Here is a 14,215-nt window from a genome sequence, read left to right as displayed (position 1 = left end):
ACTTGATGGCACTTCACAACAACAACAATCTAATACTTAACTACACTTTGCTATCGGACAGTTGTCCACTGCCGTTCATTAGGTTTTCAGTGGTTAGACATTCAGAAGTAATTTGCCTTTCCTTCTTCCTAGTCTGTCTTACTCTGGAAGCTCATCTGAAACCTGTCCATCAAGGGGGACCCTGCTGGTATTTAAAATACCGGTGGCATAGCTTCCAGCATCACAGCAACATGCAAGCCATCACAGTAGAACAAAACAACAGACCAGTGGAGGTTGATTGTACTTAAGCAATACAAAGTATATTTTTTAAAGTGAGAGGTGGTTTTTCTACTTTTCTGAGTCCTACAATTGTGGTCTGTCCAGGTGGTACTATGATGGCATACATCTACACACATGGGAAATACATCAAATGCTGGACTACCTGCATAGAATGAAGCTCTGAGCACCAAATATCAATATATATTGATTCAGGGCCTAGAGGGTCCCTGCACACAAGACACTTCATTTAGAAGAAAAACACACACACACACACACACACACAAAGAAATAGAGATATGTGAAAATAATAATGTATATGAAGTAATCAATTATAAATCTTTTTAGTTTAAAGGAGATGAGTTATAAAATTTGAGACTTAGTAGGAACTTTAGACTCATTGAATCTCACCACTTGGTTTCCCAGAGAGGAAGCTGAGACTTGGAAAATTTAAATAATGTGTCCAGGCTCGCACAGCTTACATGCAGCAGAGCCAACCATCAAGTGTCAACTCCTGGCCTGTCCACTGTTACCGTCCCTCACCTCCAACTGGGGATTCCAACTGGGAAGGTTTCACAGCAGACAGGGATTTGAGCTTGACTTGGAAAGGTGTATAAGATTCACATTCAGGGCCCCAGGTACAACTGTGAGATTGGGCATGTACATTTCTGCTATTGTTGTTGCAAGGTGCCATCAAGTCATTATCAACTCATAGCAACCCTGTATACAACGGAATGAAACACTGCCCGGTCCTGTGCTGGCCTCAGAATCTTTGCTATGATTGAACCCATTGCTGCTGCCACTGTATCAATCCAATTCGTTAGGAATCTTCCTCTTTTTTGTTGACCGTCCAGTTTACTAAGCATGATGTCCTTCACCAGAGACTGGTCCTTCTAATAGTATGTCCAAAGTATGAGAGATGAAGTCTGGCCAGCCTGGCTTCCAAGCAGCATTCTGGCTGTACTTCTTCATGTTGTTGTTGTTGTTATGTGCCATGGAGTCGTTGGTTCTGACTCATAGTGACCCTGTACAGGATTTCCGAGGCTGTAAATCTTTATGGGAGCAGAAAACCTCATCTTTCTCCTGCAGAACTGCTGGTAGTTTCAAACTGCTGACCTTAAGGTTCACAGCCCGATTCGTAACCACTATGCTACCAGAGCTCCTTCCATAACAGATCTATTTGTACTTTGGGCAGTCCATGTTACTTTTAATATTCTCCTCCAACACCGTAACTCAATGCATCAATTCTCCTATGGTCTTCCTTATTCACTGTCCAATTTTCACATGAATATGGAGCTATCATTGAAAATACAATGGCTTGGGTCAGGTGCAGCTTAGTCCTCAAATTGACATCTTTGCTCAATAACACTTTAAAGAGGTCTTGTGCAGCAGATTTGGCTGATACAGTACGTCATTTGATTTCTTGACTTTTGCTTACAGGAGTGTTGATGGTTGATCCTAGCAAAATCTTTGACAACTTCAATCTTTCCTTCATTTATTTTTATGTTATTTATTGGTCCAGTGGTGAGGATTTTTGTTTTCTGTACATTGAGGTGCAACCCATACAGAAGGTTGTGGTCTTTGATCTTCATCAATTAATATTTTAAGTCCTCTTTGCTTTCAGCAAGCAAGGTTGTAACAGCTGCATATCGCCGGTCATTAGTGAGTCTTCCTTCAATCCTGATGACAAGTTTTTCTTCATATAATCCAGATTCTCGGATTATGTGCTCAGCATATCGATTGAATAAGTATGGTGAAAGAATACAACCCTGGCACACACCGCTCCTAATTTTAAACCATTCAGTGTTTCCATGTTCTGCTCGAAGCATTGCTTGTTGGTCCGTGTACAGATTCCTCATGAACACAATTAAGTGTTCCGGAATACTCATTCTCTACAGTGTAGTCCATAGCTTGTCATGATCCAAACAACTGAAATCCTTTGTGTAGTCAATAAAACATAGGTAAACATCTTTCTGATATTCTTTAACTTTCAGCCAAGACCCAACTGATGTCAGCAATGATATCCCTCTTTCCACATCATTGTCCAAATTTGACTTGAACCTCTTGCAGTTCTCTGACAATGTACTGTTGCAGCCATTTTTGAATTATGTTTAGCAAAATTTTACTTGGATTCAATATTAATATTGTCTGATGATTTCCACATTCCATTGGATTACCTCTCTTTGGAATGGGCACAAGTATGGATCTTTTTCAATCAGTTGGCCAGGTGGCTCTCCACAAATTTCTTGGCATAGATAAGTAAATACCTCCAGTGCCACATCAGTTTATTGAAATATTTCAATCTGCATTCTACCACTTGAAATCAAGAACATTATATAAGAAGAAAGCAAAAGTTCATTAAGAAGACAAGAAAGAAGAAAAAGACCAAAATGGATGTCTTAAAAGACTCTGAAACTTGCTCTCCAATGTAGAGATGCTAAAGTAAATGGAAGAAATGAGGAGGCACAATAACTGAACAGAAAATGTCAAAGATCAGCTTGAGAAGACAAAGTCGAATATTGTAGTAAAATGTGCAAAGACTTGGAGTTAGAAAACAAAAAGGGAAGAAATGCTCAGCATTTCTCAAGCTGAAGAAAAAATTGAAGTCTTGACTTGCAATATTGAAGGAGTCTATGGGGAAAATATTGAATGATGCAGAAAGCATCAAAAGAAAATAGAAGAAATACAGAGTCATTGTATCAAAAAGTAATTGTTAATGTTCAACCATTTCAAGAGGTAGCATATGATCAAGAAGCCAGTGATGCTGAATGTAGAAGTCCAAGGTGCACTGAAGGCATTGGCATGCACATTTCTAGTAGATGGCTTTCCCATAATCTCCACGACTTCCTCCAAGGAAACACTCCAAACCAAAGGTGGGATTCATATAGGCAGACAAATAGAAATGTGTAGATTTCCAACATGCTCCTCAGGATTTGAAGTGCTCCAATACCCTCTGACTCTACTATCCTGGGAGGTGGTTTTGTGATGTAGACCACTTTATCCCAGGGCAACCCTGACACTCAGATCAAGGATTGGTTGCTTCAAGAATCATTGTTGTTGTTGTTGTTGTTGTTATGTGCCGTGGAGTCGGTTCTACTCATAGCTACAGCATGACTAAAATCTTGACCAGGGCTTGCTTATTGTTTTTGTGACCTTGGGCAAGCCACTTAACCTTTAACCTCTCTGAACTTCAGAGATAATACAACCTACTTCACAGGGTTGTTGTGAAAATTAAGAGAGAATGTTTATAAAGCAATTAGCAGAGTACCTGGTCTGTTAAAACAAAACAAAAAAACACTGTCATTGAATTGATTCAGACTCATAGCTACCCTGTATAGAGTTTCAGGGTTCAAGGGAGCAGAAAACCTCATCTTTCTCCCATGGAACAGCTGGTGGATTTGAACTTCTGGCCTTGTGGTTAGCAGTCCAGTGCTTATCCTACAGCACCACCAGGCCCCAGTGCCACCAGGACACCTGGTCAATAGTAAGTGTGAAAACATGTTTAGTATTTCAACCATTAGGGTTCTGATCTACTGTAAATTTCTGAACCCATCTTCTGAGCAATTCCAATAAGGACTTTATGACCTAGAGTAAATCTCCATTTTTATCCTAAAGGCAGCAAAGTAAAAGGCAGACAAAGACAAGCTGAGCTGTTCCCAAGGCCATAGTGGAAAATGCACTCATTAGCAAACTGCATGGCCTCTTTCTTTTACTGGCCATAAAACACTTTACAATTCACTCAAATTACATTAAGACAGTTAAAGTTTTCAGATTTTGAAACACCTCCAAAAACCAGCTCATCATGTTTTCCATGACAAGTATCTGAAGCCAAATTACTAAGAATCATCCTCTGATCTCTTGCCCTGGTTTCAAGACATCTCCTATGCCTGAAGGTTATACAGGGGTTAGTCAGAAAGTATTGCAACATGACCAACAAATTGTAACCTATATTAAGCAAATGTGAAGCTATTTTTTCTTGACATACCACCATGTAGGTCTATACCTTTGAAGGCAATGTTTCCACTTCTCGAAGTCTTCACTGAAGAGTGCTGCAACCTATAATTTACACCACCTCAAAATGACAGATCTGACATCCTTGAGGGACTCAAATCATTTTTAAAATGTTCTTTATATTTGGGGAACAAAAGGAAATCTGAAGGGGCAACATCAGGGCTGGAGGATGGTTAGGGTAAGGTTTCCCAATAAAATTCTCATCAGACAATCCTTGCTAGCCTTGAAGAATGCGCAGGTGCATTGTTGTGATGGTAAACAATTCCTCAGTGACAATTTCTTGGCCTTTTTTTTTTTTCACCAATGAAATTTTGTATTTTCTTAAAACTGCTTCACAGTAGGTCCTGTGTCCTTTGAGACAATCTACCAAGATGATCCCTTGGGAATCCCAAAAAACAATCACCACAACTTTCTGAGCCAACCTCTCTGCCTTGAATTGAACGGTCCCAGCAGATCCCTTTGGAAGCTGTTTTGAATGGACTTTTATTTGAAGGCACGCTAATGCAACTAAGACAAGTGTTTTTCTGAGAGAAAACTAGTCTGCAGTCATCCAGTGATCCCAAAGATGTGTTTGAAGCCGTTTTGTTTGGCATAAACCTGTGCATGTCTGAACTGGAACGCTACTAGCATGACTTTTTTATTTGCCTTCATATATGTTTCTTGGTATGTATTAGATATTGTTAATCAACTATAGAAAGAGTCTCTGGGTGACAAATGGTGAAGCACTTGACTACTAGCTGAAAGATTGGCAGTTTGAGCCTATTCGGGCATCATGGAAGGCAGACTTGGAGATTCTTCTGGAAGGTCACAAAACTACGGCACATTTTTACTCTGCACACATGGAATCACCATAGGTCTGAACAGACTCAAGGGAAACGAACAGCAGTTATATTTTATCAAATTCATGTTCGTGTTCTTTCCCTGGAAGCCTCAATGCCCAGAGTAAGAGAGCTGAGCTGGTGGTTGGCATTACAGGGACTAAATGATTGTTGGCATCAGGAATGCAGATCTGCTTTTCCACTGGGGGTCATGTGTCATGACTCACAGCGATCCTGTATAGGATTTTCGAGACTGTAAATCTTTACAGGAGCAGAAAGTCTCATCTTTCTCCTATGGAACAGCTGGTAGTTTTGAACTGCTGACCTTGAGGTTAGCAGTCTGACTCATAACCACTATACTACCAGAGACCCTGCTTTTCCATTAGTTGGGAAGATCACTGGATGCTAGGAGGCCACAGCAAACATCTGATACTCTCAGTCCCCTTCTCTGAAAAGTCAGGGGTGGTGTGGAAGGTCATTTACATAATGCTGGAAGGATAGGGATAGCAGTCCATCCCACCTCTCACTAGAAGCAGGAAGTTCAAAGAGGCAAAAGAGTCCTGATGCACTGTCTTCTTAGAATGCAGCTAATTCCAAAGGCTCAGTGCTGAGCCACTCTTTGCTAGCAGGGGCCCCATGGGGAGGGTGAGTGGTTGGTACTGAGGAGCAGAGCCCTGCTCTTTCTCATCCTCACAGAGGAGGGACAATTAGGAGACATCCTGAGGCATTTTTTCTTTAGTCCAAACAATGTCTTATTGTTTCTAATCATCAAAGCTTCAAAAGTTCTCAGAAAAATTCCATTATCTTTTAATTCGTTTTTTCCACTAACTGTTTGCAGCCCTCTCTTATATAAGTATGTACCCTAGGCATCATTTTGGTGCTGTAAGTTGTATTGAGCATACAGAGCACTTCTTAGAAGCTGGGCTCCTGACTTAGTCATCTGTGTATCTCCAGTACCAACCACTGAGGCTGGTACATAGTAGGTGCTCAGTAAATGTAGTTAAGGACAACACTGTTGAGTATGAGCAAATAGAAGGAAGAACAAATTTCCAGGGCAGATTCAAGGACAGTAAGTTCAGGGAGTCTGAAGTTTAGGGGTTTTGTGTTTCCTAGGGCTTCTGTAACAAATCACCACAGACTATGATAAGCACTGGACTGCGAACCACAAGGTCTGTGGTTTGAAGCTTCCAGCTGCTCTGCAGGAGACAGATAAGGCTTCCTGCTTCTGAGAAGATGTAAAGCCTCAGAATTCCTATCCAATGTTGTTATGACTCAGAAGCACTTAAGGATTTAACAGCACTTAACAACAACAACAATTTATTCTCTGAAGTTCTGCAGGCCGGAGCACAAAGCCAAGGTGTCAGTAGGGTGGCTCCTTGGGGAGACAACAGGAAAGAATTCTTCCCCGTCTCTTACAGTTTCCAGTGGCTCTGCCCCTCGATTTGTGGCCATGTGCTTTGTGTAGTTTCTCCCCTCTCTTCTGTTAGTTCATTGAATTTAGGGCCCACCATAATTCAGGATGATCTCCTCTAGAGATCCTTAACTTATTTTCCAAATAATGTCATATTCATAGGTTCCTGGTAGCCATACCTTTTGAAGGAACCATCACTCAGCTCACTGAAGGGGCTTTGAGAATGCCAATGTACACTGAGACACCAAGGAACTAAATTATCCTGCCAAGTAATTTACCTTTATCTTAATAATCTGTGAATTTAAAACCTGGAGGAGTTGCAGGTATAGGGGGTGTACATAGTGTCTAGCTTCCTCGCCCACCATCACCTGCACAATAGAATCACCCCTTCTAGATTGTCAGGGAGATTCCTATTAAATATATAAGGGTTGAATGGGGCAAGATGTCAGGGAAGCTACTTACCAGTCTTCTGGTGCCCTTTTATTATCCATAGTTTAATTTCACCAACAGTGATCTTCCAAGGATCTGGGAACGGAGCCCAATACCAATACATGTGGATGAGAAGGGCCTTTTTTTTTACATAAATCACACCACTGGGCCAGAGATTAAAGTCATTCTTCTAATCATTTAGTCTTCATATAGTCCTTTGAGGTAGGTAGTAGTGTTACCCCCACTTTTGCTGTGTGCCGTGGAGTCGGTTCTGACTCATAGTGACCCTGTACCAGGTTTCCAAGGCTGTAAATCTTTACTGGAGCAGAAAGCCTCATCTTTCTCCTGCGAAACAGCTGGTAGTTTCAAACTGCTGACCTTAAGGTTCACAGCCCAATTCGTAACCACTGCGCTACCAGAGCTCCTTACCCCCACTTTACTCATGAAGAAACAGCACAGAAACATGAGTATTACACAAGGTAGTACAGCCACAACTAGGAAAGCCAGGATTCAAACCCAGGCAGTCTGAATCCTACCCCAAATAGCAAGTAATCAGCTCCGCCTGAACAGCCTATCCCTCCCTCAGTCCCACCCACCGGTCACACACAACCTTCAAGTCTGGGTTCTGAACTTTTTACCTTCATTTGTTTATGTATGCGTTCATTCATCCATTTAGTGAAGTCCGTTGATGGAAATTTTAGCACAAATGTATAAAAGAGCTATGTATGTTTCTTCCAACCTAATGGAGAATGATGACATGAAAACACTGTTAATCATGCACTTTGCGTTCCATGGGCTTTCTGGAGATGGGAGGGTGTTGCAGAGACCCCCCTCTCTGATAAGGAATCACCAAGGAACTGTTAGCGTGATGTCTTAAAGAGTTTTTCTGATAAAGAGAAAAGTTCATATATTGAGTCACTCATTTAAAATTTTTCTTTAAGGATGATCGTAAAGTCTCCAATGAGGGCTGAAGGGATATAAAGTGACTGGGACTCACAGCGGTGATTTACCACAGCCACCATGTCATCCCGCCAGCCTTTTGTGGCTGTTGAGATTCGAACTCATGGCCACCCCGTATATGCAGCGCTGAACTGCTCCAAAGGGTTTTCAAGGCTGTGAGCTTTCAGAAGCCAATCACCAGGCCTTTCTTTGAGGCATCTCTGGATGGGCTCCAACTGCCAATCTTTGGGTTAGTAATCAAGCACTTAGCCATTTGTACTACTCAAGGACTCCATGCCATTTCCTGCAGACAGCCTTATGTCACTACTTGTTCTGATGGGGGTTGTTGTTGTTGTTAAGTGCCACTGAGTTGATCTTGACCCATAGCAACCTTGTATAGGGTTTCCAAGGAGCGGCCGGTGAACTTGAACCACCGACCTTACAGTTCAAGCTGGCTTTGCAGTCAAGCACATTAACCCACAGCACCACACCAGAGGGGCTAATTTAACAACCAGCACACAGCAGTGTAGGCCGGTCAGAGCAGGGGCCAGCCGTGGTGCTATCCTAGAGACCAGGCAGCCCTTGGTTTCCTTAATCCCTGGAAGGAGGGGGACCCAGAGGAGAGGGACTTTTAGGGCAGTGGCTCTTTGGCTCTTTTCCATGTGCTCTGGAAGTCTTTCAACATTTTAATGCCAGTTCAGCAGTTTCTGTATGCTGGCTGGGTGTCAACTCTCCAGGCCTCCATGACTTATTTGTAAAAGGAAAGCTCTGGACTCAGAACTAAATGACCTTCCTCCAGCCAGTTAGGAGGTCCACACTGGCAGCCCTCATCCTTTCCCCAAGGCAGAATTTATTGCAAAGAGTCCAAATCTCTAGGCTGCTTGCTAGGACTAATTAAGAAAGCTCTCCACCCCTCCCAGCAGCATCTCCAAGGTGGGAACAGTAAAAATCTCTGAGTATGGTTAAGAATCTATTAATGAAATTCATTTTTATGGAGGTGCTATGGGTTATGTATTGGGCTGCTAATTGCAAGGTCAGCAGTTCAAACCCACCAGGCGCTCCATGGGAGAGAGATGAGGCTACGAGCTCCATAGACATTTATAGCCTCAGAAACCCTACATAGGGTCACTGTGAGTTGAAATGGCCGCAATGACAGTGGCTTTGGGCTTGCTATCCTTCATTTGAGCATGGGGGTAGGACTTATGGAGTAGGAAAGCCAGGTCAAAGTTTACTTCTTGGCTAGTTATGACTGGAAACTTCACCTATGACCTTAGCAATATAGCTGTGGTATTTGAGCAATAACTTTCTTTTATTATATGAAGGTGAAGTTTATACTATCTTCTTCTGCATACTAAAGTATTGTATACTCACTGAATGCTACTAAAAATCCTAACAGTATAAAGAAGGAAACTTAAAATATGAAACTCAAAACCACCAGTAATCCTGTTGATATTTAACTGTTGTTATTTTCTAGTCTTCATTCTCTCTTCCTGCATATATACATGTATGTTTACATACACACACACACACACACATCTTGTTGTTGTTAAGTGCTTTTGAGTCACCTCTAACTCACAGCCACCCTGTACAGGGTTTCAACCGCCAATATTGCAGTTAGCAGTTTAGTACTTATCCAGCACCACACCAGGACTCCTACACACATATGTTGTTATTGCTGTTAAGTGTTGTCGAGTTGGTTCCGACTCATAGCGATCCTGTGTAAGGTTTCCAAGGAGTGGCTGGTGAGTTTGAACCGTCGACCTTGTGGTTCACAGTCTAGTACTGATCCAACAGCGCCACACCAGGAGTCCTACACACATGCATGCATATTTATATTTAGTGACCGTAACTCACATATGAGGGCTTTCCTACCATTTGCTAAACATTATGTTAAACACTTCTCAAGACATATTTCATTTTTAAGTCTTGCAGAAAACCTACGGGGGTGGTGGCGGTGTTGTAATTAATATTTTATTAATGAGATAGATGCAGAAACTAATACCTTAGTTGTGGTCACATTTTATGTACAAGTTGATATTGTAAATATAAAACATAGTATCACCATAATAACGTGAACCTCTCTCATGGTATTAAGTGCTCTTTGAAAACATCATCTTGAATGGCTTGATAACTTTCCTAGTCAGGAAAGTTGTCAATCTATTTGTTATATAACCTAACCATTTCCTTCTTTGGAACATTCCAGTAGTCCTCTGTGGTTTTTCAGCATTGTGTATTGTGATGAACATCTTTCATATAAATCTTGGTATCTGACTTGCTGTATTTAAATGTACTCCCTGGAAGTAGGTACATTAGGTCAAAGATTATGAATAATTTAAAGCCATGGATTGGTATGGATAAAATTGCTTTGCAGAAATATGGTACCATTTTGCATTCCTACTGGTGATGTGTGAGTAAATCTGTAGATCTCACTTCCAATATTTCATATATATATATATATATCATTTGGCTTCTTTTAAAGTTTGAAATAGCTTTGCAACATGCAAGATCTGAGTCTACATTGAAAGAAAAGACTAAAGGGACAGCAGAGTGGAGTATTGATGAATATAGACTCATATCTATATTAAAATTCAAAACACAGGCTTCTGGAGTGCATGGTGGATACTTCTAATTAATTATATTTTGTTTCCAATTTAAGTGCTGGCTGCTTGTCAGTTTGCTGCCAGGTTAGAAAGAAGAAATGGGAACTTCTGTGTTGAGAAGGTAATGAGAACTTGCATGTTTGGGTGGCTATGTGGGTTATCTGTTAGTTCATTTTGACTGTTTAGTTGTGAACATAACCATTAAACTGCTGGGTTCATATTAGCTCTAGACGCACCTGGTGTAAATCAAATGGAGACAAGCTCTAGTCACTGGCAGGAGTGTGGGCCCCTGGGAAAACGAAGTGAAGGGGCAGCTTTTGTCTGTCTGAACCAACTCCCTCTAGAATATACTATAAATCCCAGGCAAAAATGAGAATCTCAAGAAATGACACGTTGTGAGGTTAGTCATTGTTCTTGTCTAATAAGCACTACAGGGATCCCGACAACCCAGACCAGAGTAGGTGAGTCAGTGACACACGCCCAACCCCCAGGGAACCAGCAGGAGGCCTGACCACCCTCAAGCCTCTATTTAATCTGACCTTGGCACTGTGTTAGTTGCATTTAAAGACTGGATGTGTGAACCTTTCTTTGTGGGGTAAGACCTCCCCAACAGTTAGGCCTCAGTTCATGCTTGCAACAGGAGGTACCCATTTGTAGGGTGAGATGCTTGGAGATGTATCATGGTTGGGAGATGGACAGAACAGAATAAGGGAATGGGTAAACTTTTCAGAAAATGTTAGCAGAACATCACACACAACCACACACTTGATGAGACTGCTGATTATAGGAGGTTAATGTAAAGATTAGGGAGCAGTCTCCTTCTGTATTCCAAATGAAGCCGAGGCCCTGATGCCTGTGGGACTTAGCACAATTTCCAGAGAAAACCTGAGTCCCTTAGATTTCTCCCTGCCAAGTTCCTGGCTACACGCTCCACCTGAGCAGTAATACCAGGGCTCAATCAAGAAGAAAGTTGGGCAGATTAGCAGAGTTTCAGAGACTGTGGTAGTGGTGGTGGTGGTGGTGGTGGTGGTGTTCCACCACGTAGACCCTGTATAGGGTTTCTGAAGCCGCAAGTCTTTATAGGAGCAAAGAGCATCATCTTTCACCCATGGTGCTGCTGGTGGATTTGAACTCCTGACCTTGCACTTAGCAGCCCAGCTCATAATCCACTATGCTACCAGGGCTCCTTTCAGAAACCGTATAGGAATATAAATAAATGTGCCCCATGGAAGCTGAGTTCTGTAACTTCCATTTGCACTGTACACAGCATTTTCAAGAGAATTTTCTTTCATGAAATGCTCTGTGTCTGCATTGTCCAGTACCACAGTCACTAGCGACATGTGGCCAGTGAGCTCTTGAAGTATGGCTAGTATGACTGAGGCACTGACTTTTAAAAGTTTGTTTAATTTTCATTTAAATAGCCACATGCCACATTAGCTATTGTGCAGTAAAGCACAGGGGTTTATCAGACATATAAAGGCTTTTGACTGGAGTTCCTGGGTAGTACAAAAGGTTAACATACCTCTTTAAGTCATAACATTCAGCTGGTGATTCGAATCCACCCAGATGTACCTTGGAAGAAAGGCCTGGTGAACTACTTTGGAAAAATCAGTCTTTAAAAACCCTACGGAGCACAGTTCTGCTCTGATACACATGGGGTCACCTTGGTTCAGAATTGACTAGTTGGCAAAAAAAAATTTTTTTCAGTTTAATTGGTTATCATCATTGCTACCATCAATCCTATTTTAGAAAATTTGATTTATACAGTCTCAAAGAAATCAAGTATTTCCATTGGTTCAAAGGAAAAGAATGAGTGAGCAGAACTTTGGTGAGGAATGGCGGAAGCAGAGGCACATGACTGAGGGTAGAGATGGCAGTAATAGGTTTTTTTTTTTAATGTAACACCAGCATGCATCATTCTCTGTGTTTGGTTGGGCATTTATGCCTCTCCTTCCTGGTATAAGTAGTTATTTTGGTGGTTCCGTGCCTTCTTGTTCAATAGGCTTGATTTCTCACACAGCTGGGTTATCTTGGGCTGTGAACGTGAACGCTATCTGCTTAATCTTCTCAATTTCTCCCTGCTCGTTCCAGCTGCACAGATGTGAGTGGGACACTTTCATCTTTCTCTCCAGGCACTAATAAAGTGTGACAGTTTCTAGAATGTGCCCACATAGAAAAACAGACAAACTTCAGCTCCATAAGGGAAAAGAGAAAACCTGCAAAAGGCTTCATAGAATGGCTCCCAAGTGTGGCTTTTCTTATTCTTGGGTAAAGTGCATTCTACGCTGCTCATTTTGCAGCGTAACGTAAAAGAAGCCTGTTGGTACAGCAGTTAAGTTCTTGGCTGCTAACCAAAAGTTTGGTGGTTCAAACTTACCAAGCAGGGCCATGGAAGAAAGATGTGACCGTCTGCTTCTGTAAAGATTACAGCTAAGTACACACCATGGGGCCGTTCTACTCTGTCTCATGGGATTACTGTGAGTCAGAATTGACTCTATGACACCCAATAAGAACAACATGGGAAAATAAAGGGTAAGTTTAGTGGAGTGACTATGTGTTCTTCATGTTTATTAGAGCCAAAAACCACTTAACATCATTATTGGTAATCAACCGACACCAACTGGTCTACTTTCCAGCATCTCGATAGTTTCTAGTACCTAGTATTATTTTGGAGTCCTGGTGTGGCACTGTGGGTTAATGTGTTGGGCTGTGAGGTCAGTTTGAACTGCAGGGTTGGCATTTTGAACTCACCAGCTGCTCCTTGGAAACCCTATACAGGGTCACTATGAATCAGAACCAACTCGAAGGCATTTAACAACAATAACATGGCAATGTAGGGTAAGCACTGGACTGGTAACAGCAAGGTTGGCAATTCAAACCTACCAGCCAGTCTTGCACACCCTATACAGGACCACTATGAGTAGGAACTGACACGACAGCACACAACAACAACAAACATGAATTTGTCCTATTTTTGTAGGCCACATTAGGAGAGTCCAGATTCGACTCATTTTAGAAGTGTCCATCACTCACACATATTGAGATGGAAAATAGGACAATAATTATATCAGTTATCAATTCTTCTATATTGCAGTAGTTTTCTAGGACTGCTCTAACAAAGTGCCACCAACAATGGAGACTAAAACCTCAGATATTTATTTTCTCCCAGTACTGGAGAAGTATAGCCAAAGCTCCTTGGAGGCCAGGATGGTCAGACTTCATCTCTCATACTTCAGACATAACATCAGAAGGGACCTGTCCCTGGAGAAGGATATCAAGTTTGATAAAATGGAGGGTTGGAGAAAAAGAGGAAGACTCCCAGCAAGATGCATTGTCACAGTGGCAGCATCGATGGGCCGAAACATAGCAATGATTGTAAGGTTGACCTAGGCCCGGGCAGTGTTTCCTTCTGATGCACATAGGGTCGCTATGAATCAGTAACGACTCGATGGCACCTAACCACTACCACCACAACAGTTCTGGAAACTAGTCTGAAATTAAAGTGACAGCAGGGTTATGTGTTAAGGAGCTCTGGTAGTGTAGTGGTTACGAGTCGGGCTGCTAACCTCATGGTCAGCAGTTTGAAATTAACAGCAGTTCAATGGGAGAAAGATGAGGCTTTCTGCTCCCATAAAGATTTACAGCCTCGGAAACCCTGTGCAGGGTCGCTATGGGTTGGAATTGACTCCACAGCATACCACTACCACCACCACCACCAGGGTCACGTGTTACCTGCTGGCTCTAGGGAAAGA

The sequence above is a fragment of the Chrysochloris asiatica genome, unplaced genomic scaffold (genome assembly GCF_000296735.1).
Source record: "Chrysochloris asiatica unplaced genomic scaffold, ChrAsi1.0 scaffold00206, whole genome shotgun sequence".
Taxonomy (NCBI): domain Eukaryota; kingdom Metazoa; phylum Chordata; class Mammalia; order Afrosoricida; family Chrysochloridae; genus Chrysochloris; species Chrysochloris asiatica.
This window is presented reverse-complemented; position numbering follows the sequence as displayed.